The sequence below is a fragment of the Acinonyx jubatus genome, chromosome B2 (genome assembly GCF_027475565.1).
Source record: "Acinonyx jubatus isolate Ajub_Pintada_27869175 chromosome B2, VMU_Ajub_asm_v1.0, whole genome shotgun sequence".
NCBI lineage: Eukaryota > Metazoa > Chordata > Mammalia > Carnivora > Felidae > Acinonyx > Acinonyx jubatus.
The window spans coordinates 136473225-136495778 of record NC_069385.1 but is presented as its reverse complement, the minus strand read 5'-3'; the positions used below and the strand labels follow the sequence as shown (position 1 = coordinate 136495778).

Genomic DNA, 22554 nt, shown 5'->3' with positions numbered 1-22554 from the left:
TCCTTTGTAAGAAGGTGCTGCCCTTTGCATTCTCCCACTTAATTAACTTCTGTGTGTGAAGCTGGACCCCGAAAGCCTAAGCTACATATGCCCTTCTTGGCTCTCATAATCTTACGGATATTGGGACAAGGTCATTCCTGTGGAACTTTATGGACTTCACATCTCTGAGAACTTGTGCCTTTTATACATTTTACCCTGTCGGTCGATCTCAACCTTTGCTCAAGTTCTTTTGACAGGGTTGTGTGAAGCCTGCCTGCATCCTGTCCTTCTCACCTGATTAATTTGCATAGAACTTGGAGTTGCTCTTAAACTGAGAACATAGATAACTCCCTCGCCCTTGGAAACAATTGTAAACCCTCCTTACAAATTCTCTCTGCCTTCCCTAGGACTGCTAATAAAAGAATTCAGAGGAACTGGTTAACATTCTCCATGTCTCGCAAGGCAGGAAAGCCACACACGAGAGAGCTCATCTTCATAGGATGTGGTGCATAGGCAGTGGTGTGCTGCCCAGACCCCCTTCCGTGAAGGAAGGCAGGGATTCGTTGCCTGTGGACAACCCCCTTGACTAAGGTCACTCCCCTACCCACATGCCGCGCTGGCTGATGTGGGAGAATAAAGACCAGGTCGTCTCAGCACAACCTGAGACAGTTCTAAATGGCCGTTCTAGCTCCAGCAGTCCACCGGTAGGCTGAGGCTGCTGAGAGGCCTGCATTGCCGTCAGCTTCTCTCTCAGCCCACAGCTGCTTCCTCCCAGATCCCGATCCCAGAGGCAGTTCCTAATGCATGATTGCTAAAGCATCAGAAGTTGATCAAGAAACAGGTCTATAATTTTCACCGGCTCAGAAGCCCCTTGAAGGCAGAGATGGAGCTACTTCAGCTCTGGCCTCTTGACTAGTGCCTGGCAGTCTCGAATGCACTCTAATGACACGTGACAAAATACATGGGAATCAAATCAAAGTGGAGTAGGAAGCATGGTGGATCCTGAACTCTGCCAGGAGCCACCCACATGACTGTTGGAAGCTTTGTTGGGTCTCTGTTTCCCCAGAGGTAAAATGAGGAACTTTAACTGGATCATCTCCACAATCTGTCCTAGCTTTAAAGATTATTGATGTGTGCTTATGACATATGTTTAGTCACAGAGGTGGATAGAATGGATTAGAGTGACCTCTAATCCATCTCTCTCTCTCTCTCTCTCTCTCTCTCTCTCTCTCTCTCTTCTCTTTCACATAATGACAGCTGTATACTAACTTGACTTTCCCTAGTACTGCTCTTCCCCCAGCTCTGCAGGAGATGGAAAGGAGCATCCCAGGAGGCAACAACAGAGCTTCATCCTCTATCACCACACCTTTCAAACAGACTACCTTGTTCTTTAATTCATCGTGGAGGCAGAAAGGGACAGAACGTTTGTATTATTCTGGCCAAATTTACCAGCCAAAAGGAAACCTGAAAAACACTGAAAGCTTAGCTTCAAAAAGAAGGGATGCCCCTTTCCTTTCAGTAAAGATGATTGACTTTGAAGATGAGCTTTGTCCATTAGTCCAAAAGTCACAAATATTTTCAGGTTTTGTTTTGTTCTAGCTAAATTCCTATACTGGTAAATCTAACTTCTGGTCAAGTAACACAGATATATAAAACACTTAAGAGTTAGGCAGTCTTTTGATAGAGAATATAAAGTAATTGTCATAAAGATATTCACTGGATTTGAGAAAAGAGTGGAGGGACCTCAGTGACACCTTCAACAAAGAGACAGAAAACATGAAAAAGAACCAATCAGAGGCGAAGAATTCAAGAACTGAAATTAAAAATATACAAGAGGGAATAAATAGTAGACCGCAGAAAGCAGAATGGATCAGCGACCTAGAGGACAGAGTAGCGGAAAGCAATCAGGTTGAATGGGAGAAGAGAAAAAAAGAATAATAAAAAATGAAAATAGACTTAGGGAGCTCAACAATGTCAGTAAGCATAACAACATTCACATTAGAGGGACCCCAAAAGGAGAAGAGAGAAAGGGGGCAGAAAATTTATTTGAATAAATGATAGCTGAAAACTTCCTGAATCTAGGAAACAGAAATCCAGATCCATGAGGCACAGAGAGCCCCCAACAAAATCAACCCAAGGAAGTCCACATTAAGACACATAATAATTAAAATGGCAGAAAGTAGCGATAAAGAGAGATTTTAAAAGCAACAAGAGAAAAGAAAAGTTAATACTAGGGAAACCCCATAAGGCTACCTACCAGCTGATTTTTCAGCAGAAACTTTACAGGCCAGAAGGGAATGGGATGATGTATTCAAAGTGCTGAAAAAAGCAAGCAAACAAACAAACCCTCTGCAACCAAGAATAGGCTATTCATCAAGGCTATCATTCAGAATAGGAGAGACAAAGAGTGTCCCAGAAAAGGCTTATGGAATTCATCACCACTAAACCAGCCTTTTAAGACATGTTAAAGGAAATTCTTTAAGTGGAAAGGAAAGACCATAAGCAGGCGTAACAAAAGTAGGGAGCACAAAAACAATAAAATTAGGTATATCTGTAAATATCAGTCAAGGGATTTACAAAATAAAAACGTACAAACTATGACACTCTATACCTAAAATGTCATGGAGGGTGGGGAGTAGGAGTAAGAATTTAGTGCTTTTTGAATGGGTTCAAACTTAAGTAACCATCAAGTTAATATAGACTGTTCTATGCACAAGATGTTATACATAAACCTAATGGTAACCACAAATCAAAACAAATGGTAATAGATATGCAAAAAATTAAAAAGAATTCAAGTATATCACTAAAGAAAGCCAGAAAACTATGAGAGAAGAGAGCAAGAAGGGAATAGAGAAGAACTACAAAAACACGTGTAAAACAAGCAACAAAATGGCAATAGGTACATACCTATCAATAATTACGTTGAATGTGAATAGACCAAATACTCCAGTCCAAAGACATAGGGTGACTTAATGGATAAAAAAGCAAGACCTAGGGTACCTGGGTGGCTCAGTCAGTTAAGCATCCGACTTTATCTTAGGTCATGATCTCGCAGTTAGTGGGTTCAAGTCCCGCATTGCGCTTTGTGCTGTCAGCGCAAGGCCTGCTTTGGATCCTCTGTCCCCCCACTCTACCCCTCCCCCACTCGTTCTCTCCTCCGTGTGTCTCTCTCTCTCTCTGTCAGAAATAAACTTAAAAAAAAAAAAGCAAGACCCATTTATATGCTACCTACAAGAGACTCTCTTCAGACCTAAAGGCACATACAGATTCAAAGTGAAGGGATGGAAAAACATTTATCATGCAAATTAAAGCAAAAAAAAAAAACAAAACTGGATAGCAATACTTAGATAAAGAGACAAAGAAAGACACTACATAATCATGAAAGGAACAGTCCAATAAGAATTGTAAATATTTATGTACCCAATGGGAACACCCAAATATATAAAGCAGCTAATAGCAAACATAAAGAAAGTAATGAATAGTAATAAAATAATAGTAAGGGACTTTAACACCCCACTTACACCAATGGATAGATCCTCCAAACAGGAAATCAACAAGGAAACCGTGGATTTGAATAACATATTGGACTAGATGGTTCTAAAAAACGTATTCAGAGCATTCCATTCTAAAACAGCAGAATACCCATTCGTTTCAAGTGCACATGGAACATTCTCCAGAATAGATCACATGTTAGGCCATAAAACAAGTTTCAAAAAATTCAAAAAATTTGAAATATCATACATCCTTTCCAACCACAATACTATGGAACTAGAAATCAACCACAAGAAAAAATCCAGAAACAACAAACACATGGAGGTTAAATAACATGTCACTGAACAGTGAATGAGGTAACTAAGGAATCAAAGAGGAAATCAAAAAATACATGGAGACAATTGAAAAATGAAAATAGGCCAAAATCTTTGGGATGCAGCAATAGCTGTTTTAGGAGGCAATTTTATAGCAATACAGGCCTACTTCAATAAGCAAGAAAACTTCCAACCTAACCTTACACCTAAAGGAGCTGGAAAAATAACAAACAAAATGCCAAACTGGTTGAAGGAAGGAAATACAAAGATTAAAGCAGAAATAAGTGAAATAGAAACTAAAAAAAACAATTGAACAGATCAGTGAAACCAGGAACTGGTTCTTTGAAAAGATCAACAAAATTGATAAGCCTTTAGCTAGACTCATTTAAAAGAAAGATTCAAATAAAATCAGGTATGAAAGAAGGGAAATAAAAACAGATACCTCAGGAATACAAAGAATTACAAGAGAATATTATTAAAAGGTGTATTCCAGCAAATTTGACAATTTAGAAAAAAATGTATAGATTCCTGGAAACATACAACCTCCCCAAAATGAGGAAGAAATAGAAAGTTTGAACAGACCAGTTACCAGCGATGAAATTGAATCAGGATTCAAAAAACTCCCAACAAACAGAAGTCCCAGGCCACATGGCTTCACAGGTGAATTCTACCAAATGTTTAAAGAAGAGTTAATACCTATTCTCAAAACTATTCCAAAGAAAAAAAGAAGGGGAAGGATAGCTTTCCAATTCATTCTATGAAGCCAATCTGATACCAAAACTGGGTGGGTGAAGACACTACACAAAAAGAGAACTAAAGAGTGGTATTTCTAATGAACATAGATTCAGAAACCCTCAACAAAATATTAGCAAACTGCAGACAACAATACATTAAAAAAGCATTCACTATAATTAACTGGGATTTATTCTAAGGATGCAGAGGTAGGTCATTATTCACAAATCGATGGGATACATCACATTAACAAGAGAAAGGATAAAAACCATATATGATCTCTCAATATATGCAGAAAAATCGTTTGGAAAAGTACAACATTCATTTGTGGTAAAAACTCAACAATGTAGGTTTAGAGGGAACATATCTCAACATAATAAGGACCATGTTGAAAAATCTACAGCTAATATCATACTCAATGGTGAAAAACAGAGCTTTTCCACTAAGATCAGGAGTAAGACAAGGATACCCACTCTCACCACTTTTATTCAACATACAACTGGAAGTCCTAGCCAGAGGATTCATACAAGAAAAATAAATAAAAGGCATCCAAATTGGTAAGGAAAAAAATAAAACTTTCACTATTTGCAGATGATATGATACTATATACAGAAAACCCTAGAGATCCCACCAAAAAGCTAGCAGAACTGATAAATGAATTCCGTAAAGCCACAGGATACAAAACCAATGTATATAAATCTATTGCATTTCTGTGTACTAATAATGAAGTAGCAGAACATTGAGAAAACAATCCCATTTACAATTACACCAAAAAGAATAAAATACCTAGGAAGAAACGTAACCAAGAAAATGAAACACTTGTACTCTGGAAACTATAAAACATTGATGAAAGAAAAGGAACATGACACAAACAAATGGAAATACATTCCATGCTCATGGATTGGAAGAAGCAATATTGTTAAAATGTCCATACTACCAAAATCAGTCTAAAGATTTAATGCAATCCCTATCAAAATACCAACATTTTCCACAGAACTAGAACAAAAGTAGTCCTAAAATTTGTATGGAACCACAAAAGATCCCAAATAGCCAAAGCAATCTTGGGAAAGAAGAACAAAGCTGGAGGTATCACAATATCAGATTTCAAAATATATTACAAAGCTATAGTAATCAACACAGTATGGTACATTTTTTAATCCTAGCTTCACTCTTGCAATCTGTGTGACTTCAGATGGGCTAATCACCATCTCTAAGCTTTTATTTTCTCACCTGTTAAGGAGGAGTGTAGAGGTAATAATGCATGTATCTGAGAGTATTGTGAGGGATATGTAAAGTGTCTAGCATATAAACATGTAAGGAAAGACTTAATAGAAATTGTTCTTAATCATAGCAAGCTAGGCCACAATGAAATGGTTGATAAAATAGAAATGTCCTGTCTCTGACAATGTCACAAGATATCCCTACCTCCCATCACCCACTGTACCTCTAAGAGCTCTCACCCATTGGAAAAGGTAAAAATGAATTGGGACATCACAACATGGCACTGAAATGGCCTCCTGGCAGAGTCTGAGAGTTTTCTAATTTATTACTCAGCTTCCTGGATTTTTTAGTTGTTTTCCTTTTATCATTTAGTTGCTCCAAGTTTTGTTCTGCCAGTTTATTTCCAGTGAATTTCCCCCAACCGGGGACACGTGGCAGACCCACTCCTATAAGGAGATAACTGATCAGCAATGGGTGTTGGGGCTGGACTACAATTACACCAAGCTTAAAGTGCCTCCTTATTTTTAGATTCCTAAAAGGGACTCTGAAGAATACCCTCTTACAATGAAGAAGACTCTTTGTTGTAATTAATTGGTTCATTACTGTGTTCCCAAAAGATGTAGTGACAAATATCAGGGACATTAAACCCCATTGTTTTAACTGGCCCAGCAGACTTGGCCTATTTTGCCAACTTATTCTTCTGACAATTCCTTCTTTCACAGTTTTCAAATTAAGACCCCAGCTTGACAAGCAATTGTTTGTCAATCACTCTGCCTTTTATCTTGTGTGACTTACAGTTCATATGCCTATATGGCTTAATACTAACACTAGGTTTTGGACTAAAAACTTGACATGTTAATCTTTGCCACATCCCTAGCCATTAGTTACTATTATTATCCCCACTTAACAAATGAGGAATCTGCACTTAGCCCCAAGTACATGCAACTTAAGAGACACAGTTGGGTTTTAATCCAGCTCTAACACTACAGCCCAGGGTTACCAACTTGTAGGGCTTCCTGACCTTTTTTGAGACCACCTGTCTGGTAGACTCATGAAATTTATGGACCCCTTCTCAGAATAATGTTTTTAAATTTAAAAAAATAAAAGGAAGAGACAGATTTAAAAGAAAGACATTTAAATTTAGTTATCAAAATTAAAAATTTATCATACAATTTTATTAATACACTAAACATTATATAGAGGTAAATCTAATAACTACTTAAATTTTGCAGTGATCGTGGTTGTAAACAATATTTTGAGATAGCTGCAACAACCATAATGTGTTACAAAAGTTATCACTGATTTCTATGGGTGACAGGTACTCCAAAAACTACTGGGGATTGTTTTCTATACCCATAACTGAAGGAAATGCTAAATTTTTCCACAGAGGTTAGTGGAAATAAAGATGTCATTTTTTTGTCACCTTAGTTTGTGGGCCCCCTGAAATCTCTCCATAGATCCCACAGGAGTCTGTGGATTCCAAGTTAGGATCTCTTAGCAACAGACTGACTCTTAAAAATAATTTAAAACTTTTGTTTCTGCATTATCTTCCATTCATTCTATATATACTTATTGAGCACCTAGTAAGTGCTAGGCACGGTGCTAAGGACTGGGTATAAAAGCTTTGAGTAAGACTTTGTGCCTACCCTTATTCCCTACTAAGATAAATGTGTAAACTGATAATACACATCACAATATGGTACCAAGATGTAAACAAATTATTGTGGATGTGCTTGTTTGTGATTTCTAAGTATAAACTATAGTCTGTTCATTCCTTCTGGCTAGGCAGTCTGAAATAGACTTCTAAAATTATATTATTTTTCTCTCTCATTTCTCATAAGTGCCTTCCACTATGCATCCATGCCAAATTTGGGGATTTTCCAACTAGTTGCTCTATTAGTCAGGGTCTGATTATCTAAAAACAGAAGATATTTAATGCAGGGAATTGGTCACACAGATGTGAAAAGTTGAAAAGACAATAGGGAATAGTGAGGCAACTGAGAGATTAGAGAAGAAGGAAAGCTTTAACCCTGGGTTGGCTGGAGGAATAAAGGAAGGAGGTCATTTTACCAGAGCCCAGAAACTAGAATAGCCCACTAGAAGTTTGGAAACATGGTGGAACAACATTCAGCAGGAATTAGAGCCACAGAAAATGCACAGCCATGGCAGAGAGAGGAGAAGAAATACCTTGGCTTTTTCCTTCCTCCTATCCGCCAGCCTCCCACAGTTGCCTCCCGGTGGACAAATCCAACTGGAACAGCTGATATGAAAGCCTGAGCTTTCAGGCTATGAGTCAGGCTCTCGCTGTATAGATAAAAGCTGGGAAAAAGCAAGGAATGTTCCAAAGGCAAACATGCCCAAAACCAGCATAGTTGAATTTGTTCTTTACATGCCATCCTCCTTCCTGTCCCTTCTCCTAAATATATGACTCAGATCTACATTCAGTGGCTTCCACAAATATTAACAAACACCAGACTGTGGCTTTTCTTCTTTGGATCTGTAAGAGAATTTCTCAAACTTGTCAGTGCCTATGAATCTTCATTTTCTCCAGAACCTACCTTTTTGTATATCTAAAATAACCCACTATAGGGCAAGGTTCTCATATGTTCTATATGCAAAGGATGTATTCTCAACAGGGGTGATATCACTCCCAAGAGAGCAAAAATTGGTTCTTGGAAGGGGGTAAAGGAATGGGTGAAAAACCTTAGATTTTACAATGGTTTGGGATCCTCTAAAGTTCAACTCTACCTGACAATACCTTATTCCTTAGCATTTACTTTCTCTTATGAGGGAGAAATTTCATTTTGAACATTAAATAATTGATTTTTCATCTTAGAAGGCAATAATGAAAAGCAGGGAAGGATAGCAAAACATTGCCCCAAAAGGTGAAGAGTACTTTCTTCTTAACTTTCATCTCCTGGTCCCACTCTTATACCAATAGAATATTTTCACTTCCACTCTGAATCTTTCTTCATGGACTATTCTTTCTGTCCTGTTAAGAAACTACAACCAGAGTTGTAAACAGTAAAAATCAATTTGGGCTGATTTAACCACAACAATTTTTTTTAATTAGTAGGGTATTGGGATCTTAAGAAACATTCCAAGTTACAACAAAATAATTTAAAATAAACTAGAAAAATGAATTTGATAAAGAAAAAAAGCAGGAATTTATGAAAATAAAAATAAACCACAACAACAAAAGTCCAGGTAAATCCAAAAGCTAGTTCTTTGAAAGGAATGATGAAATAAACACTTCTAAACTATAAGTAAAGAAGAAATAATTTATAAGTGAGTACTGCATGCAACTCTATGGCAAACATTTTAAAATCTAGAAGAAATAATTTTATAGGAAAATTAGGAAACTCAAGAAGAAGAAAGCTTCAATAAACCAGTTACCATAACAGATATTAGCAAGTAATTAGAGTCTACCACTGGACAAAATACCAGAACCAGATGGCTTCACAGCTGAGCCTTATCTAACCTCTAAAGAGCAAATTATTCTAATGTTATTTAAAACATTCCAGTCACTGGAAAAAAGATGAAACTCCCTCCAATTTAGTTTATAAAGATAGCATAATTTTAATACCAAATCCAGAAAATCAAAAAAATAAAAATAAAATTTCGGATCAATCTCATGCATGTATAGAAATTTATAAATTCTGAATAAAACTTGAACAAAATCCAGCAAAATGTCAAAGGGATAATACATTATAAAAGTGTGGAGCTAATTTTTAAAAAACTGAAAATAATAAAGCAGAACTTGCATAAAGTGCAAATGGATAAAGAAATTGTGGTTTATATACACAATGGAATACTACTTGGCAATGAGAAAGAATGAAATATGGTGTTTTGTAGCAACATGGATGGAACTGGAGAGTGTTATGCTAAGTGAAATAAGTCATACAGAGAAATATAGATGCCATATGTTTTCACTCTTATGTGGATCCTGAGAAACTTAAGAGTGTGGGGGAGGGGAAGGAAAAAAAAAAAGAGAGGGAGAGAGCCAAACCATAAGAGACTCTTAAAAACTGAAAATAAACTGAGGGTTAATGGAGGATGAGAGGGAGGGGAGAGTGGGTGATGGGCATTGAGGAGGGCACCTGTTGGGATGAGCACTGGGTGTTGTATGGAAACCAATTTGATGATAAATTTCATATTTTAAAAAAAGGAATACTGTTAATGTAATTTATTAAATGAGAAAACTAGAGGGAAACAAGCAGATATTAAAGGTCTTCTGATGAAATTTATTGCTTAGCCTTTATAAAGAATCAAAATTAGATTGCCCTCCCTGATGGAGGATGGCTACAGGGAGCCTGGCACCTCTGCCTACAGGATTAAAAGAAGCCAAAATGTGAGACAAAAACTATTAATCTGCCAGTCTCCTTTTGAAAGGGGAGCACTCATGGACAGCTCTGATGGGACATTGGAGCAAAGGCTAACAATTTTTCACTCACTCATTCATGGATCATTTACTAAAACCTAATATGTGCTAAGTGAAAAGCTAAATACTAAGGAAACAAAGATTAATAAGACCACAAAAAAGTAAGATTGAATTAGAAGGAAATAACTGACATATAATAAAGATTAGTTAACAAATAATAGTTAACAAATAATAAAACAATACTATCACAAATGATAAGACCGTAACAATTTCTGTTAAGGCCAGAAACTAGACTGTTATGTCACCATTGCCATTTTTATTTAACATTGACTTGGAAATTATAACTATTGAAATGAGAATAAAAAATGAGATAAAGAAGAGGTAGAAGTAAAAAACCTAAGAAACCTTGTTACAAAAAAAAAAATAGGTATACAAAACAAAACAACTTTATCCTGTAAATAAGCCTAAAAATGAATATGAAAAGAAATTATTCCATTCACAATCATGATAAAAATTACAAAATGCTTAAGAATAAATATAATTTAAAATGCAGAGTATAGGAAATTATGAATGTCTTAATGAAGGATATAAACTAAGATACGCATAAATGGAAAGTTTGGATACACACCAATCATGAGTTTGGATGGAAAAAAAATTTAATACAAAAATCTCTATCCTGCTAAACTAACATATAAATTTAATGAAACTAATTATTCCAATGGAGTTCTTTCATGACAAAAGGAAGGAGAAGGTAAAAAGAGAATTAAATAAATTATTTTAGAGTTTATACCAGTGGATAAATATCTAAGAATAACCAAGAAAAGCATGAAAAATAAGGTTAGTGAAGGGGAGCAGGGGGACATGCTTCAACAGTTAAAAGAATACACTATCATCTGCTTTGACAACATATTATTGGCATATGATAGACAAATCAAAATGCAATAGCACAGACAATCCAATTACATATGAGAATCAATATATTATTAAAGATAGCATTTTCATTTAAGTGGGAAAAGTGAGTTAATAAATGGTGGTGATACAGTTATCTGACTGAAAGAAAATAAAATTGGACCTTCATCTTATACAATATATAGAAATAAATTCTAGATGGCTAAAAGACTTAAATGTAGAATTAAGGAAAAATTACACAAATTTGAGAGACGATGTGTGGATAAGACTGAAAAAAAGACACTCAAGTAAAACAGACTTTTTTCATATATAAATTTAAATCTATTTTATAGATAAAACCAAAGTCAATAATAATAAGCTTGGAAAAATAGTTGCAATCCAGAGAATATACGGGGGTTAATTTTAATATACAAGAATCTCTTTCAAGTTGAAAGAAAGAAAGAAAAATATTTAGGCAAAGGATACAAAAGGACCATTCATAAGAAGGAAAATTCAAACGGCCAACAACATATAGAAAGATAAATCTCACAAACTGTTGAGAAAAATGCAAATTAAAGTAATAATAAAGTATCATTTTACACCCACCATAATGGCAAATATTTTCAAGTATTATAACACCTGTTGCTGACAAAAATGCTACAAGAAATATGAATTGTTTTAACCTTTTGGGAAAGCAATCTGACAATATCTATTCCATTTAAATACATAACAAACACACCCCTTTTGAATATTTAGAGGGAAGAAAGCAGAAAACCACATTTTTAATAGTAAAACATTGAAAGCATTCTCTTTGAGATAAAAAAAAAAGAATTCCTAGTAACACTTATCTAATTTAGCATTATAATGGTCCTAGCCATAGTAGTAAGACAGGTAAAATAAGGAAATTTAGAATTATCAGAGAAGACAGGCATTATTTGTAGATAACAAAACTGTATAGAAAATGTGAAAGAATCCAGAGAAATTATAATAGAGAGTTTAGCAAGTTTGCTTGATACCAAGTTAATATATAATCATATTTCTAAATACTAGCCACCAGGAGTGCCTGGGTGGCTTAGTCGGTTAAGTGCCAACTTCATCTCAGGTCATGATCCCGTGGTTTGTGGGTTGGAGCCCCGCATCAGGCTCTGTGCTGAAAGCTCAGAGCCTAGAGCCTGCTTCTGATGCTGTGTCTCCCCCTCCCTCTGCGCCTCCCCTGCTCATGCTCACTTGCTCTCTCTCAAAAATAAAATAAACATCAAAAAAAAATTTTAATAAATACTAGCCACCAAATAGTTAGAAAATAAACGTTCTTAAAAATTGTATTTATAATAGCAGCAAAAATACCAGACACCAAGGAATAATTTATCAGAAAATATGCAAGACCATTATGGAGAAAACTAAAAATTTTGAGAGAATTTAAAAATTACACAAATGGAGAGACATACTATTTTCATGGATTGGAATCCTTATGCCAATTTTCCCTAGTTCAATAGATTTAGTGTGATCTCAGTCAAAATTCCAGGAAATCTTTTTTTTCATGGAACTTAGCAAGTTGATTCTAAAATTTATATTAAAATACAAGAATAGTATTTGGCCAAGAATTTGTTAAAGCCCTCCTAAAGAACAAGGTTCTTCAAGTCTTGCTCTACTATATATCATGATTTTTATAAACTTATAAAAACCAAAAGAATATAGTACTGACATAGAGATAGACGAATAGACTAAATGGAATAGGAGAGAGTGCCCAGGAATATACACTGTAACTCAGTGATAAGCTTTTTCCCTTCAAAAGAAGAATTATTACTTGCCTAGAGGAGTGTGGCTTAAAATCCAGGGGTCCTCCACTGTAATTCTCCTAACAGATTTTCCAAAGACTCTGTCCAAAGAATCCATATAATATCTTTTCTGCCACAAGCACTTTGAGCACCACTGGATCTTCTGGTAATAGGGCCAAGGGACAAAATTGCCTGTACCAATGCCTTCCCAAGATGGAAGAATTTGCTCTGGGCCCCAGTCAAAGCTACTGCCTTTCCAATCACCCAATAAATGAATCAATATAACACATTTGTGTCAGTTAGTCATTGTAATAGGGACAAGAAATCCAACCACAGTAGTTTAACCTACTGACGGGTTATTTTTGTTCCATGCTAAGTATGGAGGTGAACAGCCCAGGGCTTGTGCAGTAGCTCCCTAATATCAATAGTGTCACAGGATCCTTCAGTATTTCTGCTCCACCATCCTTCACTTGTGATTTGTGCTCATGCTTATTGTCTTATGGCCATGCCCACAGGTTGTGTACCACAGCTCCAGATAGGAAGAGGGAGGGAAACAGAAAGGGGAACTACCTTTCTTAGAAATCTGGAGCTTATGCCACATTAGCCATACTCTGATACTTGGTGACTTCTAGTTGCAAGGGACTCCCTGAATATTTTTAACTGAACATATTTCTGGCCAAATAGAATTAGGGTTCCATTAAAAAGAAATCCAGAGGTGCCTGGGTGGCTCAGCCAGTTAAGTGTCTGACTCTTGATTTTGGCTCACATTATGATCTCATGGTTTGTGGGATCTAGCCCCATGTAGGGCTCTTCACTGACAGCACAGAACCTGCTTGGGATTCTCCCTCTCCCTGTCTCTCTGTCCATCGCCCACTCTTGCACATGATCTCTCTTTTAAAATAAATAAATTTGAAAAAAATCCATATTGGTAGATAATTATTAGTGCCTGCCTCAGCATCCAAATGTAGTACATATGATTTCCAAAATTTAAAAAGATCTATAAAGCCTTGTTCCTCTACTTTCTTAGTGGTAAGAAAAGCAATGGACAGCTACCTGTCCTTCATTTTGTGGAAGAATATCCCAACATTCCCCGATTCCCCAGGTCTCTCTGTCTCTGTCACACACACATGCGCATGTACCTGGAAGTTTACTAATATAACAAACCCCATAATTATATGTGAATTATTCTTTACCTTCAGACACACAGTTTACCAAGGCAACTAGGCTGCATTCTACTCCCTGTTTCCAAGTTTACCAGTATGATGTTGATATCCAGTTCCATATTCTGCAGACTAAATCTGATACAAACCCAGAGAATTGTCATGCCCGTGAGACACTGTGGTGAGAGAGTATTTCTGACCCTGACAAGTGAAAACACTCCTTCTGATGTCTCTTATTTACAGGGATAGAGAAAAGCAAAGGATATTCAGTGGGAATTCAAGATTCAGGGAATTCTGAGTAAACCAGGTTAGACTGCAAAGACTGGTCTTGAGGTCAAAAACTAATGAGAATGACTATTTAGATTTGATTTAAATTATTTTAACTTGGTTTAATTATTAACCAGTAAACAGGAGTGCAAAAGAACAAAATAAAAGTTTGCAAAAAGTTGGATAGCTTCAGTAGTCCTCATGGAGTAAGGATTTTGATCTGCCATTTATACTGTTTTGTTCTTGAAGAGGCATAGAGGAAATCTATCAGTATTCAAGGGTCCATCACATCAGTGTAGAAGGAAGTTCTTATGTTCAACAATAAGGTAATTGGATCTTCTCAAGAGTTCAATGCAGCGTGCCTGGCCATGACCTCCATGAGTCGTCTAAATCTTCCCATTGAAATTCTCCAGGCCTGCTCTTCCCCAAATCAATGTTTTATCTTTCTCTGAAGAAACCAGCTGAGGACATGAATTCAGCTCTTCTTTTTTTTTTTACATCTTCGTTTTTGTTCCAAGTTTTTATTTAAATTCCAGCTAGTTAATATACAGTGCAGTGTTAGTTTCAGATGTAGAATTTAGTAATCCATCACCTACATACAACACCCAGCGCTTATCACAAGTGCCTTCCCTAATACCCATCACCTGTTTAAGCCATCCTCCCACCCACCTCCCCATCAGTTTGTTCTCTAGAGTGAATTCAACTCTTTAGTTCAGTAATTTTCAGGTTCAAACTGTACATTTGATATTTGGCCTTCTGCATACTTAAGCAGCAAGTGATAAGAAATTCTTTTAACAAAGGCACGGAAGCCTCTGGTTTTCAGCATGTGCTTTGAAGTGAGAATTTGGGAATTTGAGCATGTCTTTCTTTTTATTTAAGCTATCAGTTATCATTAGAAGAAGGCATCTCATCCCATAGTCCTTGAATTCCCTGTGACTTTCATATTATTCAATAGTGTTGATCTCTTGGACTCCTGAAGCTTTGCCTTCAATGGCAATTCAGTCTAGATACACACAGATGATGATCTGATTAACTGCTTCACCAGATCATGACAAGAACCCTTAACAACACCAGCTGGATTTTCATTGCCTTCAGCTTCCACCGAGCCAGATGACACTTTCATGTTTGCACATGCATCCCACATTTCTCTAAGGCTCTATGGCTTGCAGCCTCTCCCTTCCCATTTCTGGATCATCCACAGTTCTTAGTTGCAAAGACGAGACACCAACTCTGTCAGATTGAAGGAGAAAATGAATTTATTAAAGGGCATTGAGGGCTCACGGAATTTCTGTCTAGGAAGGCTACTGAGTTAAGTTTGTGGTGAGGCACCTGGGAAGAGCACTCCTGAGAAGGGACACAAGGACTTGCAGAGGCAAGAGGCTAATGGGACCCTAGGCCCCGCTGGCCCTCCCAGCACCGCTACCCTAGAAGCTTGATCATTCTGCCGTCTCTGACCCTGAGAGACACTAGGGAGTTTGTTACGGCTCCCCCACATTCATGACTTCATCTCTCTCAAGTGGATGCCATTACTCATACCTGACTAGAAGTGGAGACTGAGAAAGCAAGTATCTGGCATTTCGGTTGCTATAGTGGAAGGTATGCTCTTTTGTGGACACCAGCTGGGAAAATCCAAATGCGGGAAAGAGTTTCAGATACTGAACAACCAAAAAGAAGGACAAACGTTTACCTTCTAATAAACCAGAAGAGGGAGGAATATTCAAGCCTCTTTCCCTTTACCACGAGAGACAAGATCATGTCCAGCAAGAAGACAAATACAGCACACATCCCGGAGGTCATTGAAACACTTCTGTACCTGTGTCTATTTCCAGGGTCTCACATTTTAAAGTCCCTGCTTAGTGTCTGTAGCCGATTCACCTCCTCTCTCCACTAGGGATTTGTCATCACACAAGAGCTTACGTGGCTGCTTCTTCCGTTCATCCAATGCTGACCTATTAACTGTTAGCTTTCACACTGGTTTTTACCACAGCCTTTGTCTTTCTCTGTATTCACAAGGACATAAAGATTCACATTCTATGAGGAAAGAACATAACAAGTAAGAGCAATTGATGATGAGAAAAATGCCAGTGCTCAGATCCTTGACAGAAATATTGAGCATTTAAAGTATCTGAAAACAAAAAACAAAAAACTAACTGAACACACAAAACCCAAAAACCCAGGGAACTCTCCTTGCACTTGGAATAAGTCCAGACTCCTAACCCTGCTGGGCCTCTGGGGCCCTCCAAGATTGGGCCCAGACTTTCACACTGACCTCATCTTCCACTACATGTCTATACTGGCTCTGATCCAGCCCCCTCAGCCTTCTTTCTGTTCCTTGAACAGGCCAAGCTCCCTCTCACCCGAGTGTTCGCATTTGATGTGCCCTATTCTTCACAGTCTTCTCCATGGCTGGCTTCTCAGAGAGAGCATTCCGAGTGCTCTGTAAAATAGGCCCTCTACTTCCAGTTATCCCACCTGATCACTCACGTTTCCACTAGGTGGTGTGTTTACCATCCCGCTCCCCACCCAATAGCACGTGCTCCCAGAGCAAGGACCTGCCAATGATGTTCGTCGCAATCCTCAGCAGACTGCATAGTGGCCACACGTAGTAAGCTGTTAAGAAAGGTTTAATATATGAATGAAAGCCTAGAGAAAGGAATGGCAAAGTCCAAAGTGATAGCAAGTGCAGCTGTGGGCATGTCAGGGGATCGGGATACTTAATGACACAGGTCTCCAAGGCATGCTAGGATGTCCTAGATTTTCATATTTTCTGCAGATCTTTCTCCCCCTTTATAAGTTTTGTCAGAAGGTAGAAGGGGAAAATGGAACTATCTTTGGTCCCGCCCAGAAGGATCGCACGGGCAGTATGGCATTAGAAGGTGGGAGACCCAAGTTTGGTCATCATTTAAAAAGACAGTCCTTTCCAATGGGAGGAAAGCACTTGTCTGCTCTGTAATCTCACCAAAAGGGCAGCTAACTTGGGAAGGTCTCAGTCTGGCCTTTTCTATGTAGTCAGAGACGGCAGTACCTGCCCTCTTCTCTGGTCGCGTGAAAACAACAATGTTCTCGGTCTCATTACATTTCAGGGCTAACAGCAGATAGCAGTCCCAGCTCCCAATCAGCTGCTTCTCTCATCAGTGTAGCGATAGCACTGGCAACTTTCACTCTATCTCAGTACCCAAAAGCTATTTATACACTGGCATAGGAAAACATATTATTTGCAGAAATGCCTCCGGATCCTCTGTCATTTATACAGAGACAGAAGATGTTTTCAAAGAACCATATTTCTGTAGTATTTTTGCAACAAAGACTGTGCAGCACGCTGAACTGCCAGGTTGTGTGGGTGTAAAAACAGCCCCCATTAACTAATCTTCAGTTCTACTTTGGCTGTTTAAATATCTATTCAGGTTTTCCAGTCTGTCCATATTTAGATTTGGGGTTTTGTTCAAGATCAGTTTGCAAGCTTTAAGAGGATACTAAGGTGCCTAGGAGTCCCTTTCTCCATCCTCTCTTCCGGGTTTTATTGGAACCACACCAGTATCACTGCACTTTGGAACTCTTGCTTCAGAGAATGTGGAAGTGTGCAACTGGTTTCATTCCCATAGGCTCCTGTGTTAGTTCAGATCCTTCTAGAAGCAGATGCCAGTACAGGATTAGACGTGCAAGACATTTATCCAGGGAAATGCCAGTGAGGGGCAAAGGGGAAGGAGCTGAAGGCAGTAAAGAGAACTAGGAACGTCAAGAGGGAAGTAGTAAGTGGGGCTGGATAGGCCATTTCAGACTGTAGCTCAGTTCTAAGAATTTCTCAGCCAAGTCAATGGAAAGAGTCTTTTGGCCAGAGTCACCGTCAGAGGAGTCCCCCATCTTGCCTGCATAAGCAGCCCTGTCCTATTCCATCATTGGCTAGGATCAGCCCATGGGGAGCTTGGCCTCATCCAAGTGCTACAGGAAATTACCATCTATCACTATGCTCCCCACGGCAAGAGATCTGAGTGGTGCATTTTCATGGCCACCAAAGCCCCCCTCCCCACCCCTCAGTGTTCTTAAAGTAAAAGGCAATGGCTTTTCAATTATTTTCTTTACAGTTCCAGGGTCCTAAAATGGGCCATCAGTCCACACAGGGAGGGAGAACAAGAGGTCAAGAACCTCTGCAGAGTCCCCTCCACCTTCTCCCAGAGAGGCTTTTTTCACAGTTTGATACATTGAGGGTTCTACATCAGATATCTTTTGGGGGAGAAATGTTTCAACTGTGTTCTGAATCGTTTCAGAATAAAGTAATACCACTGGTGGAGAGATTCTTTTTATAACCCAAACCCTTGATGTGTGGGTGCCCAGAGGGGAAAAATATATTTTATGCATGATGTTTATTTCCCCCTACACAATTGTGGCTTTCTGAATGGTGTTCCATATGCCTGGATTGCCTTTCTCCCTCTATTTACCTAGAAAATCCTCATCCTTCAGACCCTTATCCACTGTCATCACCTCTCTGAGGCTTTCACCGACTTCCTTAGGCACAGAAAGCAGTTCCTGCCACCGTGCTCCCCTGGCGCTTTCTATCTTGATTACAGCACTTGTCACATTTTTATAATAATTTATGTGTACGTTCGTGTGCTCCAAGTTGTAAGATTTTTATATTTTATTCTTTCCCTCTTTCTCTAAATAGAAAAACATCGGCATTATTCTACAAACATTCTACAAACGTTAGTAAATTCTCTTGTTTTACAACCACGACCGATACCTCTAGCTGGTTAAGAAAAAGCCATGTACTTTCTTTTTTTTTTTTTTAATTTTTTTTTCAACGTTTATTTATTTTTGGGACAGAGAGAGACAGAGCATGAACGGGGAAGGGGCAGAGAGAGAGGGAGACACAGAATCGGAAACAGGCTCCAGGCTCTGAGCCATCAGCCCAGAGCCTGACGCGGGGCTCGAACTCACGGACCGCGAGATCGTGACCTGAGCTGAAGTCAGACGCTTAACCGACTGCGCCACCCAGGCGCCCCAAAGCCATGTACTTTCTAAGTAATTTTGAATTTCCCCTATATGCTTTTAGAAGGAATAAAACCCTGACTAAAGTAAAGCCACAAAACAAAACAAAAGCGGGCATAGTTATGTAATTATGCTCTAAACTAATTACCAATATGGGATCATTTGCATGACAACTTTGTTAGCATGATGAGAAGCAAATACAACAAGAACATTTCACCTATCATTCATGAGTCCATTCATTCCACAGATACTTATTGAGAATCTATGTGTACCAGGCAATGTTCCAGGTGCTGCCACGATGAAAATAAAACGGTGAAGTGGTAAGGAGTGATAGGCTACTCTAGGTCGGGCGATCAGGAAAGGAACTTTCCATAGTGTGTTAGGACCCGAAGGACATGGGGAATTCTAAGACTGTAGCAAACCTGGCCGAGAACAGCTAGCAGAAAGGCCCCGAGATGGAAACACACCAAAGCCAGGGTGATGAGCCTTCAGTGGGCAAGACAAGGAGTGGTAGAAATTGTCAGAGAGACAGGCAGGAATCAGTTATGTAGGGCTATGGACAACAGCATAAAGATTTTAGGTTTTTGTTTTTTTTTTCTATGGGGAACAGGAAGTCATTGGAGGATTATAAGCAGACAAATGGTGTGATCTGATTGATCTTTCTCAAGGATCATTGTGGATGCTGTGTATAAAATGGATTGTAGTGGGCTAAGAGTAGAAATAATATTCGCAAGGAGTCACTGGAGTCCAGACAAGGGCTAAGAGGGATTTGGATTAGAGTATAGCAGTACAGTGCAATGTTAAAATATGCAAATAAATACTATCTATGGACGCAAGTGCACAGAGAAACATACACATCATAGTTAAAGCAGAAAAAAAAATTACTTCTGTGACCTCAGACTTCTGTAATGTCATCCCAATTATGCTCTTGCAAGAAACAGTTAAACACAACTTGTAAACCCACTTCTACCCCTGCTCTCTGCTCTCTGTTCTCTAATTATTAAGGGAAATGATTAAACTGAGTTGAGAGGGTAGGAATTTCCGTTTGAGGGTCTGGAAGGATACAGGTTATAGAAACACGGAGTCTAATCTGTAAGACTGCTTTTCTTTTTTATTATCCAAGTCTGCACTCATGAATTCAAGGAGATGTATATTTGTGTCCCCTGAGCAAATGGACTAGTTACAATATTCTGAATTAATAAGGGGAAGGGGGCTTGGTGTTTAATTAGTTGACCATCTGTTCTATTAAGTCATCTCTTACCTTCATGAGGCACAGGTCCTTAATTGAGCTCCCTTTCTCCCAAATCCGTTCACCATATTGTTTCCAGAGTGCTGGAGCTAACAGACAACTCTAATTATGTTGGCACCCCCCCCCCAGCCCCGCTATATAAAACCTTCAAGAACTCTCCACCACCCGAAGAATGAAGGTTCAGCTCCTTCCATGCACACGGGGCCGTCTCTATCTCTTGCTACCTCAGCTCTGACCTCGCCCTCACTGCACCTTTTGCTTGCCTGAAACTGAGGAAGGGAGCCCTCCCATTCACACTTTGTACCTTTGCTTGTGCTGTTCCCTGTATCCAGACAGCCAACCTTTTCTTACATATGTGTCCACTGAGCCTCCACTCAGGCTTCACTCTTGCAACAAAGCCTCCAGCATCCTTCCAGGTCGTATTAAATGCTCCTTTGTGTTCTGAAAGCAATGGTTCTTAAAGTGTGGCCCATGGAACCCAGGGGAGAAGGGGTTTCCTAAATTATTATGGGGGGGCTCCACAAATTAATTTCATAATAATACTAGGATGTTATTTGCTTTTCCACTGTGTTGACATTGGTGATAACAGTGCAAAAGCAGTGGTGAGCAAAACTGCCAGCATCATAACACAAATCAAAGCTGTGGCACCAAATTACACTGGTAGTCACTCTCCACACACTACTTGTGGAAGGAAGGAAGGAAGGAAGGAAGGAAGGAAGGAAGGAAGGAAGGAAGGAAGGAAAAAGAAAGAAACCAGTTGCCTTTAACAACGTCCTTAATGAAGCAGTAAAAATGAGCTCACTTTATTAAATCTCAATCCCTGAATACACAACTCTTTGATATTCTACATGATGACATGAGAAATACAAATAAAGCACGTGGGCTGCACGCGAAACCACAGTGGTTGTCACAAGAGGCACCTGTGTTTGAGTTGCAGGCTGAGCTCACCGGGTTTGTTTTTGGCTTTTTTCATACAACACCATTTTTGTCTGAAGGAGCGACTGACAGACAACTAGGATGATTCAGACTTGGGCATTTGGCAGACATTTTTTGAAAAAGGAACCAAGCGAGCCTGTCACTTCAAGGAAAACAACCGTAAGTACTTGTTGCCAAAGATAAAATTTGAGCTTTCCAGCAAAAATGAGTATTTTTGGAAAGCATGTATCTGCCACTGTGAACTTGACAGCTTCCCAGTATTTAGAGACATTTCTGAGATTGGTGGAGATATTAATGAATATGTTTTTAAAATATATTGTATAATAAAATGTGTAAACATTTGGAAGATCTGCATGACTCAGTGAACCAATATTTTCCAAGGGACCAAGACATGATGTTACAAAGTCATGTCTGGTTAAATCCATTCACACTGAGAAAGAGCCAATGTATTGTAATGTAGCAAACTATAAAATGTTTATTGCTATCACCCCAAATGGATTTATAGAATCAATGCAATCCCAATCAGAATCCCAACAGGCTTTATTTTTTTTTTAACTTGGCAAGCTAATTCTAAAATGTATATGGAAATGCAAAGAAACTAGAGAAGCCAAAGCAATTTGGAAAAGAAGTTGGAAGAAATTTCTACCTGATTTCAAGACTTACTATTAATCTACAGTAATCAAGATAATGTGATACTGGTACAGAGATAGACATATAGATTAATACAATAGAGACTCTAGAAACAATTCTATATATATGTGATGAATATATTTTTAGTAAATATGCCAAAACAATTCAATGGTAAAGATAATCCTTTCAGCAAATGATTCTAGAACAATTGGATAGTCATTACCAAAGAGGGGTATAGTCATTAAAAAAGAAGGACCTCAATCTTTATCTCATAAGATATACAAAAAACTAAACTGTATCCTTGTCTTAAATGTAGGAGTCAAAACTATAAAAATTTCTAAAAGAATACATAGAAGAATTTAGTGACCCAGGGTTTGGCAAAGATTTCTTTAAAAAAGCACAAAGTATAAAAAGAAAAAAATCAATAAATTAATCAAAATTTAGAACTTTTGCTCTCAAAATGCCAAGAATATGGAAAGTAAGCCATGGCTTATGAGAAAATATTTGCAAAACATATATTTCACACGGCTGATGTCTAGAATTGATA

The 22554-nt window shown here is 38.3% G+C and overlaps 1 long non-coding RNA gene across 4 annotated transcripts in view; it reads left to right on the top strand.

Moving 5' to 3' along the window:
* Positions 1 to 22554, top strand: part of LOC113593942 (uncharacterized) — a 49865-nt gene that overhangs the window by 12092 nt on the left and 15219 nt on the right. For all 4 annotated transcript variants that reach the window (XR_008298745.1, XR_008298742.1, XR_008298743.1 and 1 more), the window contains exon 5: positions 21437 to 21536. This is a non-coding gene — a long non-coding RNA (uncharacterized LOC113593942). The remainder of the gene's footprint in view (positions 1 to 21436; positions 21537 to 22554) is intronic.